The sequence below is a fragment of the Peromyscus californicus genome, unplaced genomic scaffold, assembly GCF_007827085.1.
Source record: "Peromyscus californicus insignis strain IS unplaced genomic scaffold, ASM782708v3 Scaffold_7__1_contigs__length_154581171, whole genome shotgun sequence".
In the NCBI taxonomy this organism is placed as follows: Eukaryota; Metazoa; Chordata; class Mammalia; order Rodentia; family Cricetidae; genus Peromyscus; species Peromyscus californicus.
The window spans coordinates 151,549,362-151,569,074 of NW_026294595.1; the positions used below are offsets into that span (position 1 = coordinate 151,549,362).

At 45.5% G+C, this 19,713-nt stretch overlaps 1 long non-coding RNA gene across 1 annotated transcript in view; it reads right to left on the reverse strand.

The window, feature by feature from the left end:
• LOC128101949 (uncharacterized) overlaps window positions 1-17,745 on the reverse strand; it is a 39,448-nt gene extending 21,703 nt beyond the window's left edge. The window contains exon 1 of the long non-coding RNA XR_008215253.1: window positions 12,439-17,745. This is a non-coding gene — a long non-coding RNA (uncharacterized LOC128101949). The remainder of the gene's footprint in view (window positions 1-12,438) is intronic.
• Between the last annotated feature and the right edge of the window lie 1,968 nt (window positions 17,746-19,713).

Genomic DNA, 19,713 nt, shown 5'->3' on the forward strand with positions numbered 1-19,713 from the left:
TCACAAATACACAGAAACACATGCTGCACATGTACATACACCCTCTGGTATACACACCATATGCATATGTGCACACATTTTCCCACATATGTATATTCTCAAATATAATCACAGCAGCAGACTCCTCACATTCATATATACTTCCAGGCACATGCATACTCAGATATTCAAACCCAGACACCTACTAACACACAGCTTACTTACCCACACACACACACCATGAATACATTTCTTCCATAGAGACATGTATATACACATATTCTGGCACATGCACACACTTCTCACACAAATGCATAGCACACATGTACACACTCACTCACTCACATCCAGACACTCCATGTACACTCCCTCACACCTGCACATTCTCACACCAATTCCAAGGGGCCGATGAGGATTCAAGCCCTTGTCTGATTTTGAGCAGAAACCTCCAACTTGTTCTGCTGTGATCTCAAGGCCTGTTCACTTATTCATGATCAAACATCAGGTAAGGGACTGCCTCCCCTAAACAAAGGCTTGTTTGCAAGAAGCCGGATGCTGAGCCCTGGGTGTCCCTCCCCCCTGGCAGAGAGCTGCCAGGAAGGCAAGAGAGAAGAAGAGGCATGATCTTGCTATAAAATTTATATTGTTGGGATCAGCAGGAGGCTGGAGGTAGCCTCAGATGTGACCCAGCCTCTTCTTGGAAGGAGAAGGCAAAAAGATGAGCTTGGGGAGAGGGATGGTACAGAGCAAACTGCCTGTGTGGACTGGTGCTGCACGGAGCTTCATTTCCCTACTTCTGCTTAAGCAAAACCTCCCTGCCTCCCACCTCCTGTCTCTTTCCCAGCTGAAGCCTTAACATTGAAAATTCTCTTTTGTGTCGGGTTCTGGGAGAGCAGAACCCATCTGCAGCACCTCACTGGCTTTCCTCCCGTTCTTTGCAATTTTGCAAGCTATGAAGCCGTGTGCAAAGTCCCCACAACTGCAATTTCCACTTGTGAGAGAAGGAAAGCAAACTGCAAATTCACTCAGGCCTGCCCCACTCTTCCTCCTACCTTCCCAGGAGCACAGTCCCTGGCTGCCCAGCTCCGGTTCATCTGACGCAGGCGCTTTCCATGACGCCTGTGCTATCAACCTGCTATTGATTATTTTTAGAGAAAATTGTGAAGGTTTCCCACATGCCTTAAGAACTGTTGCTCTCTGGAAGACAGTCTGCAGTGTGAACAGGTGGCTGCTTGTGTGTGTGTGTTGGGGTGGTGGTGGTAATGGTTGAGGCTCCCCATCTGCAAAGACAGAACTGTGTGACCAGAAAGATGGGAGAACCCTCAGCTCTCTTTTCCTTGCAGCTGGGTGCATGTCTCCTGGGATGAAGCCCAGAGAAATGTGGGCCAGGTGTGGAGCTGTGCTCTGGTTACACAGGGAAGAGAGCACTTAGCCTGCACTGGCCAAAGACTCCTAGAAAAGCAAGGAAAACCGCTGAAGCCTGAGGGGTGAGATGCATAGGTGGCCGTATTGCTAAAGCAAAGATGGCAGCCACATGGCAGCAGGTATCGGCCATGGACTGTCACCTCTGCTAACTCATGTGGCTGCACCAGCCACCCCGAGAGGCAGGAGTGTGTCTGCCCACTGTGAACACGGTATTTCCCTCAAATCTTCCCAAGGGACTGGGTAATAGAGCCAAAACATGGAAGTCTAATTGCCTAATTTTAGAACCCCAAGCCTTGGGAGTATCTTACTCATCCCTGCCTCCCAGGAAGCCTGGGAGAGAATAGGCAGAAGTAGGGGCTTCTATTACAAAAATTTATTTAAAAGAAAGGTTTTATCAATATTATGTGTATGAATATTTAGCTTGCATTTGTATATATGCACCATGAGTGTGCCTGGCTCCTGCAAAGGCCAGAAGAGGGCATCTCCTGGAACTGGACTTACAGACAGATGTGAGGGGCCACATGGGTGTTGGGAAGTGAACCTAGGTCAGACCCTGTAAGAGCAGCAAGTGTTCCTATCCTCTGAACCATCTCTCTAGCCCTTCCCTAGAATTTTGCCTTGCTTTGTCTCTGTCAGCCACACTCGTTTACTCTCATCATTTCCCCTAAATAATTAATAAAAATAATTATAAAAAACTATGGCCAAGAGAAAGGAATTATAGTTATATGATTCCACCCATGGATACAAGTGGGACAGCTCTAAGGGGAAACCACCCATAAGGTGTCCAGACATAGGACAGTCACTAAGTGAGATAGAGAAGACCCAGCCAATCACACTTCACCCTGCTCCATGCCTTTATCCTGAGGGTTTACAGAGCGATCTGGTCAAAGCCAGATTCTGCAGTCTTCAAGCATAAGTTCTCACATGAGACAAGATACCTCCCCATGGGTGAGAACAGAGAATGGGGGTGGCGAGGGGTAACAACCGGAAGGCATGCAGAGGAACTACTAGCCATCCACAGGGTCTAGCGCAGTAAGCCCACACCATGTGGGCGAGTAGCTTACTTGTAAAAGGAGATTGTACAATTAGTTTACCTGTCAACTTCACACAACCCAGAGTCATCTGGAGCAGAGAGTCTTAATGAAGATTTGTCTACATCAGGTTGGCCTTCCCCATGTCTATGGAGGGTTGTCTTGCTTTTTATCAGAGTATTTGTCACCACAAGAGGAATGAAACCAGAACGGAGGTCATTGGGTGTCAGAGATCTTTCTTAGACCTTGTAGACTGAGGTTCGCACTTGGTGTATCTTCTGGTTTGCATGAGGTCTCAACCAAACTTCATGTCGAGCCATCAAACAGGCCACTTTGTTCTTGTATTTGAAATACAAAATCCTCAACTCCGACTCCTGTCCTTACCAAAGACTCCCTCCCCTTCCTCTGGCCTGTCAACTCCAGGTTCCTGTCCATCGACCTGGAGCCCAGAGGACCCATCACCCCCACAACAATTAAAAAGATTGACTGCCTATTAGCACAGGCGCCGTGGTATCAGCTCATCTGAAATTAAATGGGAGAGATTTCGTTAGGGCTATTTTGTTAAGCAAGCAAAATGTAAAACTTCCCATCTTTAGTGACTGATCAATGACCTTTTAAAGGACCCTGCTAAATGGAACAATTGAAGAATACTGGAGCAATTAAGGAGCTTTTGCAAGGCGGTCCACTTATCAAAATGACTTGGAAGATCTCAACTGGATCGTTGCCCTGCGTGCCTTACTGCTGTCAAGCCAGATCCAACAGCCCCAAGAAGACTATTTTAGACACATCAGCAAAATGCCACCCTGAACTTTAGTAGCAATTACAAGTGTAACAGACATTGTCTGCGTTGGGCTTTGGGCTGAACTGCCCCATGCTCTTCGATCTGCACCCCCAGTTACCCAGCAGATCCTTCTTCGCAGCCTTCTGTTCAGAGCGCTTGCAGTTCCCATTAGCATTTTCCAGATAAAAGCCACAGTGTGGAAAAGGTGCAAGCTACACCAGCTCAAGGCATGCGACAGTCAGGCTGCCTTTGAAACAGCAATTACTCCAGTGCGCCGGCAATTTGAGGAAAGAGCCGACACTACCCGTGCTTTGAGCAGATGGACTGTCCTGAGTACTGGATTTCCTTTCTTCCTTCCTACTCAGGCTTTTCTAGTTGATAAAAGAATGAGCTTATTTCACTAGGGTCACCCCAGACCTTCCTGTTGACAGGGGAGGAGAGCTTTGCCAGATGCAAACATCAGTGATATTTGTAGGATGCCAGCATTCAGGCAGAGCCATGGACCACATCCCTAGATTCTCTTCTCTGGACCAGGCCTGGGTCTCAAATCCACACTGTGATAAAGGGTAGGTTGATACTATCTAGACACTCTTACCTTGAATGCCTGCTTTTGGAAGCTCCCACTGCTAAGGACATCACTGGATTCTCTCTCTCTCTCATGGGCATCATGGAACTGAGTGGATTAATTTCTGACCGCCTGTGATGGTGTGTCTTTTATCTCTAACTACGTGGACCACTTGGGAGGTCTGGATTCAGGCTATAATCTGATATTGTGTTCTCTTTAGCCTGTGTCTGACAGACAGAACTAGACACTCTAGCCCTGATTACATGGTGAGTCCAGGACCTCTCTTTTCCCCTCCCTCCTTCAGGGGAAGCATCAGGGCTCTGCACGTGCTGGTGACAACTGTCACGGCCACTGGCTCTCTCTGACCACATGTCACGTACTTTTCATGCTTTGATAAAATGCCCAATACAAACAACTTCAAAAATGAAGGATCTGTCTTGGCTCACAGTTTTAGGCAGTTCAGTCCACTGGGGCTGACTGTTCATTCTGGGCCTGCAGCGAGGAAGAGCATCATGCAGGTGGGTAGGTGGAGTAGGGGACAGGTCATCTCATGGAGGACAGGAAGCAAAGAGAAAGAACAAGACCAGATGTAGCTGGAATGTTCTCTCCGGGTTCCGCCAAGCCCCGGCAGTCCGACAGCCCACTTACAAAATAGACATACAGATGCTTATATTATTTAAACTGCTTGGCCATTAGCTCAGGCCTATCATTGTCTAGCTCTTACTCTTATATTCAGCCCATTTCTATTAATCTATACTTTGCCACGTGGCTTGTGGCTTACTGGCACCTTACATCTTCCTTGTCCTGGCGGCGGCTCCAGTCAGTCTCTCCCTCTGCCTTCCTGTTCCCTCAATTCTCCTCTCTGTTAGTCCCGCCTATACTTCTTGTCTGGCTACTAGTCAATCAGTGTTTTATTTATACAGAGCGATATCCACAACAACCAGATAAAATTTTCAAGGCTTACTCCTAGGGACCGAGTTCCTCTAGCTGCCTCCTGAAGTTTCTAGACACTCCCAAATTGACCATGTTTTCACTATCCAAGTTCCCTGATTGGGACACACTCTTGCCTGTGTGCCCTTTACAACAGAACTATGCAGGAGACTCCTGTTGGTCCCCAAATCCTTTGACTCAGACCTTATATAGACAGACACCTGTGGTAGTATTGTGTTCCCCAAAATATTGTGTACCCTAATAAACTTATCTGGTCAGAGAACAGAACAGCCAGTAGATACACAGGCTAGAAAATGGTGGCACTCACACCTTTAATCCTAGCATTCCAGGAGCAGAAATCTGTCTGGATCTCTGTGAGTTCAAGGCCACATTGGAAACAGCCAGGCATGGTGACATACGCCTTTAATCCCAGAAAGTGATGACAGAAAGCAGAAAGGTATATAAGGTGTGAAAACCAGGAACTAGGCTGGTTAAGCATTCAGGATTTTGAGAAGCAATTCAGCTGAGACCCATTCGGATGAGGACTCAGGCTTCCAGTCTGAAGAAACAGGATCAGCTGAGGAATTGGCAAGTTGAGGTAGATGTGGCTTGTTCTGCTTCTCTGATCTTCCAGTACTCACCCCAATACCTGGCCCAGGTTTGTTTTTATTAATAAGACTTTTTAAGATTCCTGCTATAGACACCCTGTCATCTTTTAACCTTGGTGCTAGCAAGTATTCATCTAAGTCTGGTGGTGGTGGCTAATGCCTTTAATCCCTGCACTCAGGAGACAGAGATAGATCTCTGAGTTCAAGGCCAGTCTGGTCTGCATAGCAAGTTCCTGGTCAGCCAGGGCTGTACAGAGGAACCCTGCCTCAAAAAAAAAAAAAAAACCAAACAAACAAACAAACAAAAAAAAAAACCAACAAGCAAGCACTAGTCTCCTCCCCCTGCTGGTTTTCATCTTCTGGACTGGTGGAAATGGGCCACACTGCATGTGACCCGTCAGCTTAGCACCTTTCCTTCAGCAAATGTGGTACATGGCATCCAGTGTGTTCCCTCTCATTGCTAGTGGCTGCACTCAGAAGGGCTGTGCACGGACACCCTCACTCTCCTTCTGTTGCTGGGTAATAAAACACCATGACCAAATGCAGTCTGGGGAGGAAAGGGTTTACTCCAGCTTAGCGGTTCCACCATGAAGAAATGTCAGGAAGGGACTCAAGGCAAAAAACTAAAGGAGAGGCCATGGGGGAATTCTGTTTACTGGCTTTCTCAATCTGCCTTCTTGTAAACCCAGGACCACCTGCTCAGGGTTGGCACCACTTACAGTGGACTGGACCTTCTGAAATCAATCATTAATCAAGAAAATGCCCCCACACACTTGCCTACAGGACTCTATGATGTCATCACACCCAGAAAAGTAATTAATAAAGCATGTTGTACTTCACTGTGCCACACTGCATGGGTCACTCTAGCTTCATAGTAAACGGTACAAAGAATCTGCCCCCAGTGGATCTTCTGGTTATGTTCTTTTGGACTAGTATAGGCTAGTTTAGTTACTTTACTTTTCTATATGAACTTTAAAACCCATCTGTCAATTTGTCTGATTGGGATCAATAGGTAAGAATCAATGCGATCTGGGAATGTAGCTCAGCGGCAGAGTGTGGTTGCTGAGCATGGACAAGGCCCCGAGTTCCAGCCCCAGCACCATCAGAACATTAGGTAAACCCTTCACTGGAACCTCTCAGTCTGGATCTTAGTGGGAAGAGGATGGGAATCCTCCATACTCTGTGATTCACTTTTGGAAGCTTCTAACCTGTGTTGATTCTTAAAGACTGAGCTGGCCTTGCATTCTTGTCTCAGAGACTGAACTAGCCTTGGATTAAACCAAACCTGATGGCTCTGCACTGTACATCTGCTCTGGGAACCTTGGGGTCTAAGACAGAGGGCTATGGTGTGAAGGAGTCCTTTGCTGTTTCTGCTCATGTGCTGCAGACAAGCAGAGACATCTGTTGCTTTTCCCAGTACTTGATGGATCCTTTCTTCACCCCTTTCCTCTCCAACACTCTCTCTCTGTTGTTGAATTCCCTCTGCTCTCTTCAGATCAGTGGTGGAGTGAACATGGGGCAATACTGAGCATGTAACTTTCCACACTCCTCACACGAAGATGTAGGACTGTGGCCGCCATTGAAGCAATGCAAGGGTGATGCTGGAGAAAGAGGAGGAGGAGGGGGAGGAGGGGGGAGAAGAGGAGGAGGAAGAGGGCAGGGAAAGGGAAGACGAAGAGAAACAGGAGGGAGATGGGGGAGAGGAAGGGGATGAGGAGAAAAAAGGAGGAGAAAGGGGAGCAGCAGCAATTGGGGAAGGGGAAGGAGGAGTAGGATAAAAATTGGGAGGAGAGAGGCTAAAGAAAGGAAGAGGAGGAGTAGGGGGAGGACTGTGGGGAGGGAGGTGCGGGGAAGCCCCGCCCATGCTTCCCAGCTGGCTCTGGGGCCAGCATGATGGCCTTTGTCTTCAGGGTTCCAGTGCCTACATCTGCAGTGAAAACTGGCAACTAGAGATACCCTAGACTAGGTTCTGGGAGAGAAAGTGTGAACCCAGAAGAATGGTGGCCACACTGTGTCTGTCCCCACCCCCCGGTTAGCTGTGATCCATTGTTTTTTCTGCAAGCCAGCAGGGGCTGGCAGTTGTTATTTTGGTACCTTTTCTCAAGTTTTAAAGGCAGGCTCTGGGGGGGTCTTAGCTGTCAGGCTTGTATTCTGTGGGAACCTGCTTTTCTCGACTCAGGTCTTTTAAACTGTAATATGGGGTTATTTCTGTACCCCGAGATCTACTCCATTAGTACCTTAGCACTCTGCTTCCAGGGCTGGAAGTGATAAAGAAAATTCAATGGATGCCGTTGGATGAGAGCTGTAGTTTTCATTGCGTATTAAAGAGCCTTTAGCTGTCTCTGCCTGTCATCTCTGAGAAACGCTAACATCCACAGCATGTCACTTAGGAAACCAGAGGAAATATCCGGTCTCTAAATCTGTCTTCAGGGATGGAGTTACTAGGGACTGGTCACCAGGGATCCTGCCCAGCACTCAGTGTAATACATATTGAAGAACGCAAACATAATTAACACATAAGTCATAGATTATGTGCTGCCAGAATCACTCATTTTAATATATCTTTTCAAAGTGACAAAATTGCCCTGAGGACATGCAAGAGCAAGCTTGATAAGAAAACACTATAAATAGTGAGGGAATAAAAAGGGATGTTGGGTTTAGAAAAATGGGGGGAAAAGCATGTTCCCAACCCCAATTTTATAAATGCTTCCTTGTCTGCTGGCAGCAGATTAGTTATTGCTAGATATGGACACATACTACACGAACACACACGCACACACATACACATGCATACTTCACACAAGTCTTATTCAAATATGAACTATTTCTAATTATTGCTGGCTATAGACTACCCTTTCAACCCACACCCAGTGTACACATGCCTACAACACACATAAAAATCCATCCAAATTGAAAACATTTCTCATATATTCGTAAGACATAGACTCTAACAGCTTGTCCACCTAATAAATCATTCAACAGCTAACCGAAAGTAACGGACCTACAGACACAATAAGGCAACAGCAATGGAGTCCAACTCCGCTTCCCCAACTGGGAACCTTTCAAAGCTAAGACAAAAAGGCAGAATTGAGACCCAGAACTCAAAATCAAAAGCAGAGTTTGCAGTCTTTGCTGCCCATCATGAATGCCTATACCTCCTGGAGACAGGACCTTTCAAAGGAAGCCCTAGGAGAGCCTGAGCTCTGAATCTAAACACTAATGCATTTAACACACAAGAAAAGCACAAGCGTGAGCCAGCACCAGGCACAGAAAAGCAAGACACTGTTTCAGAGGCAAGACTGGAGTAATGTCGCCAACTTATAAAAAAACAGGCGGCTCACTCTTTCCTACCTCAGATGCTAAGGGTATACGTGCCAAATTGTTCTATTTTGAAGAAACACATGCTCAAAACTATGAAATACCTGCTGCCATATGTGGGTGAGATCTACCTGCCTCTCGTTGGTGGAACACTCTGAAAGGGGGTGGAGTGGGCCAGGGGCCTTCAGTGTTAAACCTGAGAAGTGGTTCATATGCTTCCCCTAGAATGACTAATGAGGGTCAGGAACTGGCCTCTAAGTGGAATTGGGGGTCTGTCGCATGAGCACTGGAGTTTCAAGCCTCTACCCTTTCAAGCCTTTCATACATACAGCTCAAAAGTATAATTGTGGCCTAACCCTCAACTTTGGCCTTTATTCAAACAACTCATTGTTCCTGCAGTGATAATAAAGTACCTACTCAGTGTCTGAGCCAGGGAGCCTGTAACATCACAGACAATCACTGGACTCAGAGTCAAGAGGAGAATCCCAACATTACAGATAATTATCTGATGACGGGACTGCCAGGATGGGGAGGCGGCACTGAAAGAATGCTCAGAGGGCAAGGAAGTCTTTTCTGTCGAGTCAGAGGTGTGCATGTGGTCAGTTTGGGGGTGAGGAAGACAGAGCCGGCCACATATGGAACGGTGTTTTTGTCAGGGAGGTCTGTATGTACGCCTTCAAAAGGTCAGAACTAAAGATGCAGCGGCCCAAACTGGGATTTTAAAGCACATTCCTAGTTAAGTATATGCTTTTCTCCTTGACTGACTGAAGTATTTATTTTAATGTCATGTCACTTCCATCTGCCAGGCACGACCTGGGCTCTGTCCTACAGCAGTCAAGGGTCCTGAGCCAGCAGACTCCATGGCCAAGTACAGCCTTAGGGGTACAAGAAAACTCAACACTGTGGTGTCCAGAGCATTGAAATAATGACCATGTACAGTAGTACACACTGCTCTGTGCGACTCACACCTCTCTTTCCTGGGCACTAGCAGTCCTTCCTGTTGAGGTACATCTTTTGAGGTGTGTGCATATGTATGTATTTGTATGATATGTATGTGTATGCTATGTGTGTATGTATGGGTGTTTTGTGTGTATTGTGTGTTGTGTGTGATTGGTATGTTATGTGTGACATGTGTATATGTATGGGTGTGCATGATATATATATGTGTATGAGTCTGCGTGAGTATATGTCCATTTGTTCTTAAAGACATGTGCACATTGTTATTGATGGGTGTTTTGTTTTCTTCATAGGTAGTTCATTGTGCTTGTACCACATCTGGTACAAGCAAGAACTCTGGTCCAGCAAGCCAAGGCCACATTTACCTGAACACACATGAATGAAACCTGAATGAATGTGTGTGAGGATTTTTTGAGAATATATACATCTATATTTATACCTTTAAGCATGCATATGGATACAGACACATATATACATACATATATGCATATATATGTACATTTACACATATATGCGTATATACTGTCTTAGGGTTTCTATTGCTGTGAAGAGACACCATGACCATTAGGACAACTGTTATAAAGGAAAAATTTAATTGGGTGGCTCACTTACAGTTCAAAGGTTCAGTTCATTATTATCATGGTGAGCCGTGATGGCATGCAGGCTGACATGGTGCCGGAGAAGGAGCTAAGAGTTCTACATCTTGATCAGCAGGCCACAGGAAGTGAACTGTCTCACTGGGTGTGGCTTGAGCATAGGAGACCTCAAAGCCCACCCTCACAATGACACACTCCCTCAAACAAGGCCACAATAGTGCCACTCCCTTTGAGGGCCTTTTTCATTCAAACCACCATATACACACATACATACATATGTATACACACATTCATATATACTCATTTGCAGGAGCCAGGTCCTGCTTCTGAGCACATACACATAATTTACATCACTAAGCACTAGCAGATAGCTTATGGGATTTCTCATCCACAGCACCTGAAGACGTCTGGAGCCCTGGGCCCCTATCAGCACTTACAAGACCACTCAGAAATTTTTGTGGCTGTGACAGGGCTGGCTAGGGTTGGTTTCCACTCCTCACTGCCTGACTGCTTAAGTGGCTCTGCTACCATGGGAGATTCTGACTCCTCTTCCATAGACCTTCGGCCCGTAACCTTCACCCTTGTCCTGTGAGTAAAGTCGATGGTAGACTGCCACAACCTAATCCAGGGTACAGACCTGTCAGGAAGGAAGGAATGGGTCACTCCTCCAGGGAAGGAACCAAGGCCTGCTGAAGTGCTTGCTGAAGGTGTAGGGAGCACAGAACGGGCAGTAAAGAAAAGCAGTTATACATCCCAGCTAAGGCCATGAGAACAGTTGCAGAAATGAGGATTATAATTGACATGAGTGCCTCTGTCATATTTTTTTAAGAATGTGTCTGTGCATGTATTTTTGTTTTCTTTCCTTGATTTCTTATCATATAATGTGACATCAATTAAGGGAATATCAGTGGTTATCATATTAAAGTTTGAAATAATAAACAAATGTCCCTCAAGGGATATTGCCACTGATTCTAAATTTATAATGCATTTGAGGTTGTATGTGGCATAGTTATATCCTGTTAGGTGTAATTATGACCTGGTTATTGTTTTCATTTGGAAATTAAGCATGACATAATATGATAAGATTGTGTGTCAAGTAGACAAGGGTGTACTTGTGATGGCTATTCTTTTTTGTGTGTGCACTGGTATTTTGTTTGCATGTGTGTCTGTGTGAGGGTGTCTGGTACCCTGGAACTGGAGTTACAGACAGTTGTGAGAGGCCATGTGGGTGCTGGGAATTGAACCTGGGTCCTCTGGAAGAACAGCCAGTGCTTTTAACTGCTGAGTCATCTCTCCTGACCTCTGTGAAGCTATTCTTCTTTGTCAACTTGACTACATCTAGAATTAACTGAAGTCCAAGCAGATGGGAACACCTGTGAAGGACTTTTCTTAATTGAATCTTTTGAGGTAAGAAGATACACACATCTTCAATCCAGATCTTTTAAGGTGGGAAAATCCACCTCTATTCTGAGCCTCACCTTCTGCTGGCAGCCTATATAAAGAAGGAAATTTGCTGTCTTTGCCTGCTTGATTTCATCCTTGCTGGCAAGTCCATTCCTTCACTGGCATTAGAGCCTACTTCTTTAGGATTCCAGTGTGTACTGAAGACCAGTTAAGACCTCAATCTTATGGACTGAACAACTACTGGATTCTTGGATCATTCATTAGTAGACAGCCATTGTTGTACTAGTTGGACCACAGCCTGTAAGCCATTCTGTGTGTGTGTGTGTGTGTGTGTGTATGTGTGTGTGTGTGTGTATGTGTGTGTGTGTACATGTATATACATATATATACATATATATGTATATATGTGTGTATATTATGTATATTCATTGTATTAGCTCAGTTCCTCTGGAGAACCCTGACTAACACACCAGGCAAGAGACAGCTCCTCAGAATATCAGTCCCCAGGACACAGCAGAGAATATCTGCAGGTTCTTAGCCAGGGTATCAGTCAGAGATCTCTAGGAAGCTAGGGGAAAGCTGGCACAGCATGCAGACTGGAAGTGCTGGGGGATAGGGAGTGAGGGGAGAGAGTCCCGCTGGCTTCGCTGTGGAATGACTTAAGATTTTTCTTCTTTATGATGGTGTGAGAACATCACATATTCAGTAAAAGCAGAACCACGAAGTTTGAATTTTGACAAGAGGGTAAATAATCTCTAAGGGCTGTGTTGTTAAGCCAGTTAAGTTACTAAGCACATTTTTAACATCTTTGATTTATGGTTCGTTTATCTATATGTAACCTTACCTGAAATCTGGATCTGGACGGTGGGAAAACCTCATCCTGCAGCCAACCCTCAAGAATACTGGAAAACACGGAGCTTGGCAGCTGATGGCTCCTGAAAGATAAGGAAGACAAACAACTAAATTCAAAAGGAACACAGTAACACAAATCCCTCTCTGGAACAGAAGACCCTTGAAAACAATCCAATGATTTCTCCACTACTGGAGGAAAAGAAATCAATCCAGAATTCTATACCTGGCCTAAAGACCTTTCAAGGGGAGCATTAAGTGAAGATATTTTCAACCAAATAAAATCTGAGACGATTTATTGCCAGCTAATTACAGAGGTAGGGACACGAGGAAAGTGCCTTGGGCTGCAGAGCACCGATAACAAGTAAGAACCGTGATCTACAGGAAAGAGAGAGCCAGAACTAATAAATACAGGAGCGAAGCCGCCGCCAAGCACGAGAGTTTCTGTTTTTCCCTATCGCATCTTTTTCAAAGAGAAAATTACCTGGGAGTTTCTCATAAAATTAAAGATGTTCTTACCCTCAGGTTCTGGAAACCTTGGTGTTTACCCAAAAGACATGAAAGTGAAAAGGCACAAAAAGTGTTTGAGTGTATTTTCCAAAATAGCAAGCGCCTGATCTAGGAGGTTGACCAGGCAGGAGGTGGGCAGAGGTGCCTCCCCTCGGGTCCTGCCCACTGTTACTCACCTTTCTCAAGCAGAAATAAAAACCAATGAGCTCCTGGCAGGGTAACATGTGCATCTCAAATACCTGAGGTTGAGAAGTGTCCAAACCTAGATCCACATTTATGCGCTGCATGATTTCTTAGACAGAACTCCTCTGAGGAGACAGAAATAGGGATGCAAGCTGAGTGTCTGTCAATGTTATTCCACTAGTTGCATTTCTGTCGCTGTGATAAAACACGCTAACAAAAGGCCACTTAGGGAAGAGAGGGTTTATTTCCCTTCATAGTGCCAGGTAACAAATGTTCCATCATAGTGGAAAAAACGGCAGGAACTTGAAGTGTTAAGTCCTCTCACATCGTAGACCAGAACAGGGAGCAGTGAGTGCACACAAACTTCCTGGTACTCAGCTCACTTTCTCCACTCTTGCACAGTCCAGTGACCATCCCATGAAATGGGGCCTTCCATAGTCATTTAGGCAAACAAGACAATTCTCCACAGACATGCCCATAGGCCAACTTGATAAAGACAATCCCTCAATGAGGAATTCCCAGGCGATCCTAGGTTGTTTCAAGCTGACAATTAAAGCTTGCCACCACACTTGGGTCTCACAAAGTTCAGGTTTCAGTTCAGTGAATATCCAAGCCTCTGCTTCCTGGTGTTACCAGACTGAATAGCCCCCAGGGCCTACTCCTGACCCGGGCCTCCCCAACTCCATGGTTCCCTGTCCAACTATCTAATTCAACTGATTAACCAGAACTAGGAAGCTGGGGTTTGGCATTCCCAAGGTCTTCTCTTTTCACTACATCAGAAAACTCTTTTTCACTCACACAACATTCAGCTAATTCTCTCCGGTCTCTGCTCCCAACATCACTCAAACCTGCAGTCCATATTTCCATGACCTACTTGCCATCGTCTGAGCAGCCTGAGTAAGCCATAATGAGCAAGCCAGTCAGCGCCACTCCTCCATGGCCTCTGCTTCCAGTCCTGTGCCCACGGTCCTGCCTTGAGTTCTTGCCCTGAATTCTCTAAGTGATGGAATGTGACCTGGAAGTTGTAAGATGAAATAAACCATTTCCTCCACAAGTGGCTTTTGGCTGGTGTTTTATTACAGCAGCAAAAGGCAGCCTCGGAGGTCTGCTAAGTGCCCAGTAAGCATTCGACTACGATTTCCAGCGTGTGAGTCCCATCATTTTGGTATAAAGATTTCAAAAGAGAAAATAAAGTGACATGCGTGGGCTCCATTGGGGCAGCCTGACTCTTCGCCTACTCCTCACATCATGAACGTGACAGCATATTGATATCTATTGTGTTTCTCCACAAAGTAGGCTCAGGTGGTGATGCAAAGCACCGTTAACTAAAGGATCCATGGTGTCAAGCTGCATTTTCTTAGCAGGCTACTAACTAAATAATATGTTGGCCCTTAGGCAAATACTCTAACTGGAAATCCTTCCAGCAGGAGGGCTCCTGTGTTTCCAATCTCACCCCCAAAGCAGGGATGTTACAATTTGCAATTCAGAAAGTCTTTTACATCTTAGTAACCATGCATAAAAATTAATTCAAGCAAAACCTAATTTAGAATAATAATAACATGCTCTCCTAATGTTCCGACATTAATCATAGCTAAGACAGTTACTATAGCAGCACATTGGAATTTATTGAAATACCAGAATTCGGCGGAGAGCACTCTCTTCAGAGAGCGCCACTGTTGGTTTAAGTGAGAGGAGGAAACAGGCAAACAACTTCTCTTTCCCAGGAACTAATTTAAGGTTCAGGATAGCCCCCATCAGAAGTAATAAAGCTGTGTTTGCTCTGGGTGGGGTGACCTTTGTTTCTTATGATGAGATTAGCTCTAAGTTTGTGTTCTGTGCCTCAGCTTTTTGCTCATAGACAGGAAAAAGCAGGATCACAGAGTCATGTTGAAGGAGGAAGAAACCCTGCATGCAGCACAGCCACTCCCCTTCTCGGTGCACAGAAAAGTCCACCCTCCCACCTCCCCAGGAAAAGTCAAAGCCAGTCCTCTAGGTCAGAGCAGAAAGTGTAGATTCATGTGATCAAGGAAAGCTTATGGACTGTCACAGCGCCCGATTCTTCTCTGCTGCTCCTGTTGCCAAATGACCCACAGGAGCTCTTCTGGCAGCCAACTGCTTAGGGTACCTATCCTTCCTCTGTGAGTTCCCCAGCTCAGGGAATGGTAGCACCCACATTTGGAGTCTTCCCTCTGCACTTGAATTTCTCCTAAAATGCTTTCACACATCTACTCAGTCCAGATAAGTTGACAGTGAAGATTAACTCATCTGTAAATAAAATCATCAAGGGTGTAAACCGTGGACTTGAGGTTCTTTCCCCGTGCTTAATTCTCTAGAGATTTCCCACATCTGATTAAACATATCGAAGTGCAATGTCATTTATTGCTGAGCTATATTCCATCCTGCATATGTCTCTCAATTTATTTAAGCATTTGATCATTGAAAGACATGTGGGTTTTTTTTCTCCATTTTGGAGCCATTATAAGTAATGCATCTATGAATATTCATACACGGGTTTTGTACAAATATAATGTTTTATTTCTCTGGGAGAAATGTCTGAGTGACTTTTCTGGATCATGTGGTGACTGTGTAGACAGTTACAGGAACCTGCCAAGCTGTTTTCCAGAGTGTTTCATGTCACATTCCCATCATATGCAATGGAGGACTCAGTCTCAGCAGCCTTACCATAGTGTGTCTCGACAGGATAGCTGAGTGTGGTGGTACCGTTACACTTCTTATTGGCTAACAGGGTTCAGCATCTTCGCACGTGCACTGCTGACATTTTCAGACTCTGTAGTTGAAATACCCTTTTCCCATTGTGCAATTATTTCTTTTACTTACACTGAGTTAAGAGGGGTCTTCATGTATTATAGACTCTAGCCCTCTATCTATATAGTACAGATATTCTCTCCCACTCTAGTGTCCTCCCTGTACTCTTCACTGGATTTCCAAGACACACTGTGCGTTGTTGGGTGGTTTCTGATATCTTAAAGATCATACTTTTGGTGCTAAGTTTAAGAACTGCATGCTTCTCCCTAGATCTTAATAAGTTTCTCTTGTGACTTTTCAATAAAAGTTTGCAGCATTATATTCTGCTCTTAAGTCTGTTGTTCATTTGACAAATTTTGTGTAAGGGATGCATTGCTCAGGTTCACCATTATTTACATTTTGGGTCACTCTCAGAACACAGTCTTCACGCCAGGAAATTGTTTTTGTATGTCGAAAATCAATCAAGCCATGTTGCTGAAGATCCATTGCTTGTCTTTCTATTGTGTTCTATAGACCTACACTTCATCTGTTGGCCAACACCGTCACCTTGGCCACATTGCTGAAGGTCCATTGCCTTGCTTCTCTATTGTGTTCCATAGACCTAAGCTTCATCTGTTGGCCAACATAGCACTGCCATCTTGGGTTGTAGGCTTGTCTAGCATTATTACTTTAAGCATACTTTTAACCCCCAACCTAAGGGCATCCTCCACAGACACCATCACTTGAATCTGTCAGAAACTTAGAAAACCATCAATGGAGGCTGTGTAAACACCAGACCTGCAGCATCGAGAGCTTCACCTTAACAAAAACCTGCACTGAATCACCAGCCTGCTGCACTGGGAGGGGCAATGTGGAGCAGGGCAGAGCTGGTGCTCCTGAGAGCTTTCTCCTTTGCATCTATCAGATGTCAAAGCTCCCAAGATGAGACCAAAGGTAGGTAGGCAGAAGAGAGGTAGGAGACCAGTTTGTCAGAAGAATCCTCCGTGAGTCAGACTGGAAAACACTAGCTCAGAACATTAAACCCAGACTGCACGTGAGGGTCTGAGCACTCCCATCCCCTGTCTGCTCTGGCCTCTGAGCCCAGCCTTGTTCTGAAGGACTGGGTAGTTCTCTTTCATATCGCCTCTGTAGCCTAGCATAGACTTGTCTGGCAGTTAGTGAGGATCTAGCTTCCACTGTGGATGCCCATGGTGACCTTCAGCTTGCCTAGAATCTCTCCTGGTTTAGATATGAATGAGAATCAGGCTGAGTGTAGACACTGACACTCCTGAGGGAGGCAAGTGCACCCTCAAGCAGCACAGCCGGCGGGGGTCACATCATCTGTCGACCCCAAATTGAGGATGGGCTATCCATCATGCATGGACGGCTAACCTGGAAATGATATCGGAAAGCAATCAAGGTTCCATGGCAAATTTGCTACTGCAGCTAAAGCAGACAGCACGGCCTCTGTGTCACTCAAGACTGGAAGGCGGCAGTAGTTCAGAAATGCCAGGCACAGTCTTGCTGGCACTAGGAGGGAGGCAGAGGCAAGGCTGAAAATGACCATGGCTTCGGAGAGGAGAATTATTCTGTTGTGAGGGATACATAAAGCTCATTAAATGTTGATGCAGCAAGCCTCAAGGTCCCGATAACCCAGGCACACATGGCTGTCCTGGTAAAACACCTCCCAGATGGAGTGTGTGTGGCAGAATGAAGCAGGTTCATGGCACTCTGTGCTTTCCAGCCTGGCTTAGCATCAGCCACCCATTCAGAGCCAGAATGGAATTGCCGTGATCACACTGGCTTCAGCTACAAGTACCAGTTTTCTTTTACAGGCCCTGGTTATTCTAAATGCCAATGTTTATAGCCATAAATTAGTGTTGTACTCAGCCTTCATCAGAGAAATTCCTTATTGCCACAGGGTGGGGGGGAGGGTGGTTGCATGTTCAATGCACAAGCCTAAAATGGACCAGTAGAGTTGATACCCTACCTCTGTCTTATAATGTGGATAAGATCCAGCCCTTCTACAGAGCAATCTATGGGACTCTGGGTGTGTGCTGCCTAGTTTTATGTCAAGTCAACCCAAGGTAGACTCATTATGGAAAGGAAATCTCAGTGGAGAAAAATGTCCTTTCCAGGGTGGTCTGTGGGCAAGACTGGGGCATATTTTCTTGATCGATGATGTGCCAGAGCCCAGCTCACTGAAGACAGAGTCATCCCTGGGATGGTGGGCCTGGGTGCTATAAGAAAGCAGGCTGAGCAAGCCGTGAGGAACAAGCCAGTAAGCAGCACTCCACCTCTTCTTCAGTTCCTGCCTCCAGGCTCCATCCTGACTTCCCTCATTGCTTGACTGTGATATGGAACTGTGAGCTGAAATAAACCCTTCTATTCCCAAGCTGCATTGGCCATGATCTCCATCATAGCAATAGAAACCTTAGTGAGGTGGGATGGTGGTGGGAAGGCCCTGTGTGTGTGCCTTTGAGCCAAGAGCCGTGCTGGAGGGGATAACAAATGCTGTTCAGAACTTAAGGATAAAAACTAAGGATAAGAACAGTGATTATTGAGAACTCAGCCGTAAATGGGACATCCATACAAACTCCTGCCAAAGGTCAGGAGAAACATCTGTCCAAACTCCTGCCAAACTTTAGGGAATATCGCAGAAGCAGAGGTTCAAAGAGCATGAGAGCTGGGGACAAGGGTGGAGGTGGTGTGAGCAGCGCTGCCTTCTGAACACACACGGCCGTTGCTCTCATGAGCTCACTGCAGCTGCAGGTATCTGTACAAGATCCAAATAGAATCATGCCAACAAGATGGAACCACTTTTCAGCAGGCAGCACAAATTGGTCAAATGAAGGCGGAAGGGAAACATGTTGGGAATATTGGGGAAGGGGCAAGGAGAGCTGGGGTGGGTAAAATCAACATATACACTTACAAATTGCCAAAGAATAAATAAAAGGCTGATAACCTCTGATACTTATCTTAGACAGTGAGATGCCATTGATGAATATTCTAGGAACCCACCAGGATGCAGCCACCCTTAACTGCGACACATAAAAGAATGCATGCATTTGCTGGTGACATCGACATGGAAGGCTGCCTGCTCAAAGGAATGCCCACTCTTTTTTAGACATTCCCACAGCAGCCCCACCTCTTCCCTGAACCCCCACTGAACTGCTTGCAGCTTCACAAGTAATCAAGCTTTGCCTCCAAAACAGCACAGCAGCACTAGGTGCGTCTGCTATATATAACCTGCAGCCACCCACCACACACTGTGCACAGTATCCGGGGCTTTTCCAGACCAGGCTCGGCACCTTCTGAGATTCTCCCAAACACACCATTAAGGTGTCATGGTTGTTATCATGCTTTTATTTTCATGCTTAAAGAAATATTGTGTGTCCCCTTCATCTTTAAAATAGCTGCCTTTAAGATACTTTCCAGAGGAAAGGTGAGGTTCATTTTGAGCAAGAGATGCCGCAGTTTTAAGCCTTATCTGCCAAACCACCTCTTTCTATTGACAAAGTATAATCAGCCTTCAAAATAAAGAAGGGTACACCCAGAACAATGACGAGAGAGCACAGCCTTAATTTCCCACCATTAGTAGGGAATAAAGTCTCTCTCAGGTACAAACAGATAAAACATCAGGGCCTTTTAATGGTATGTTTGTAGCAGGGAAGAAAATATGAAAGTCTCCCTTACAGCAGACCCTCCCCCTCCATTTCCCACCTGCTTTGGCGAGTCCCTTTTCCATTAGTGATGGGAGAAATGCATTAATAAATTGCTGCATTTCTGAGATCTGTACACAAAGTTCTGAAATCTTAAAATTCTGCTCTCA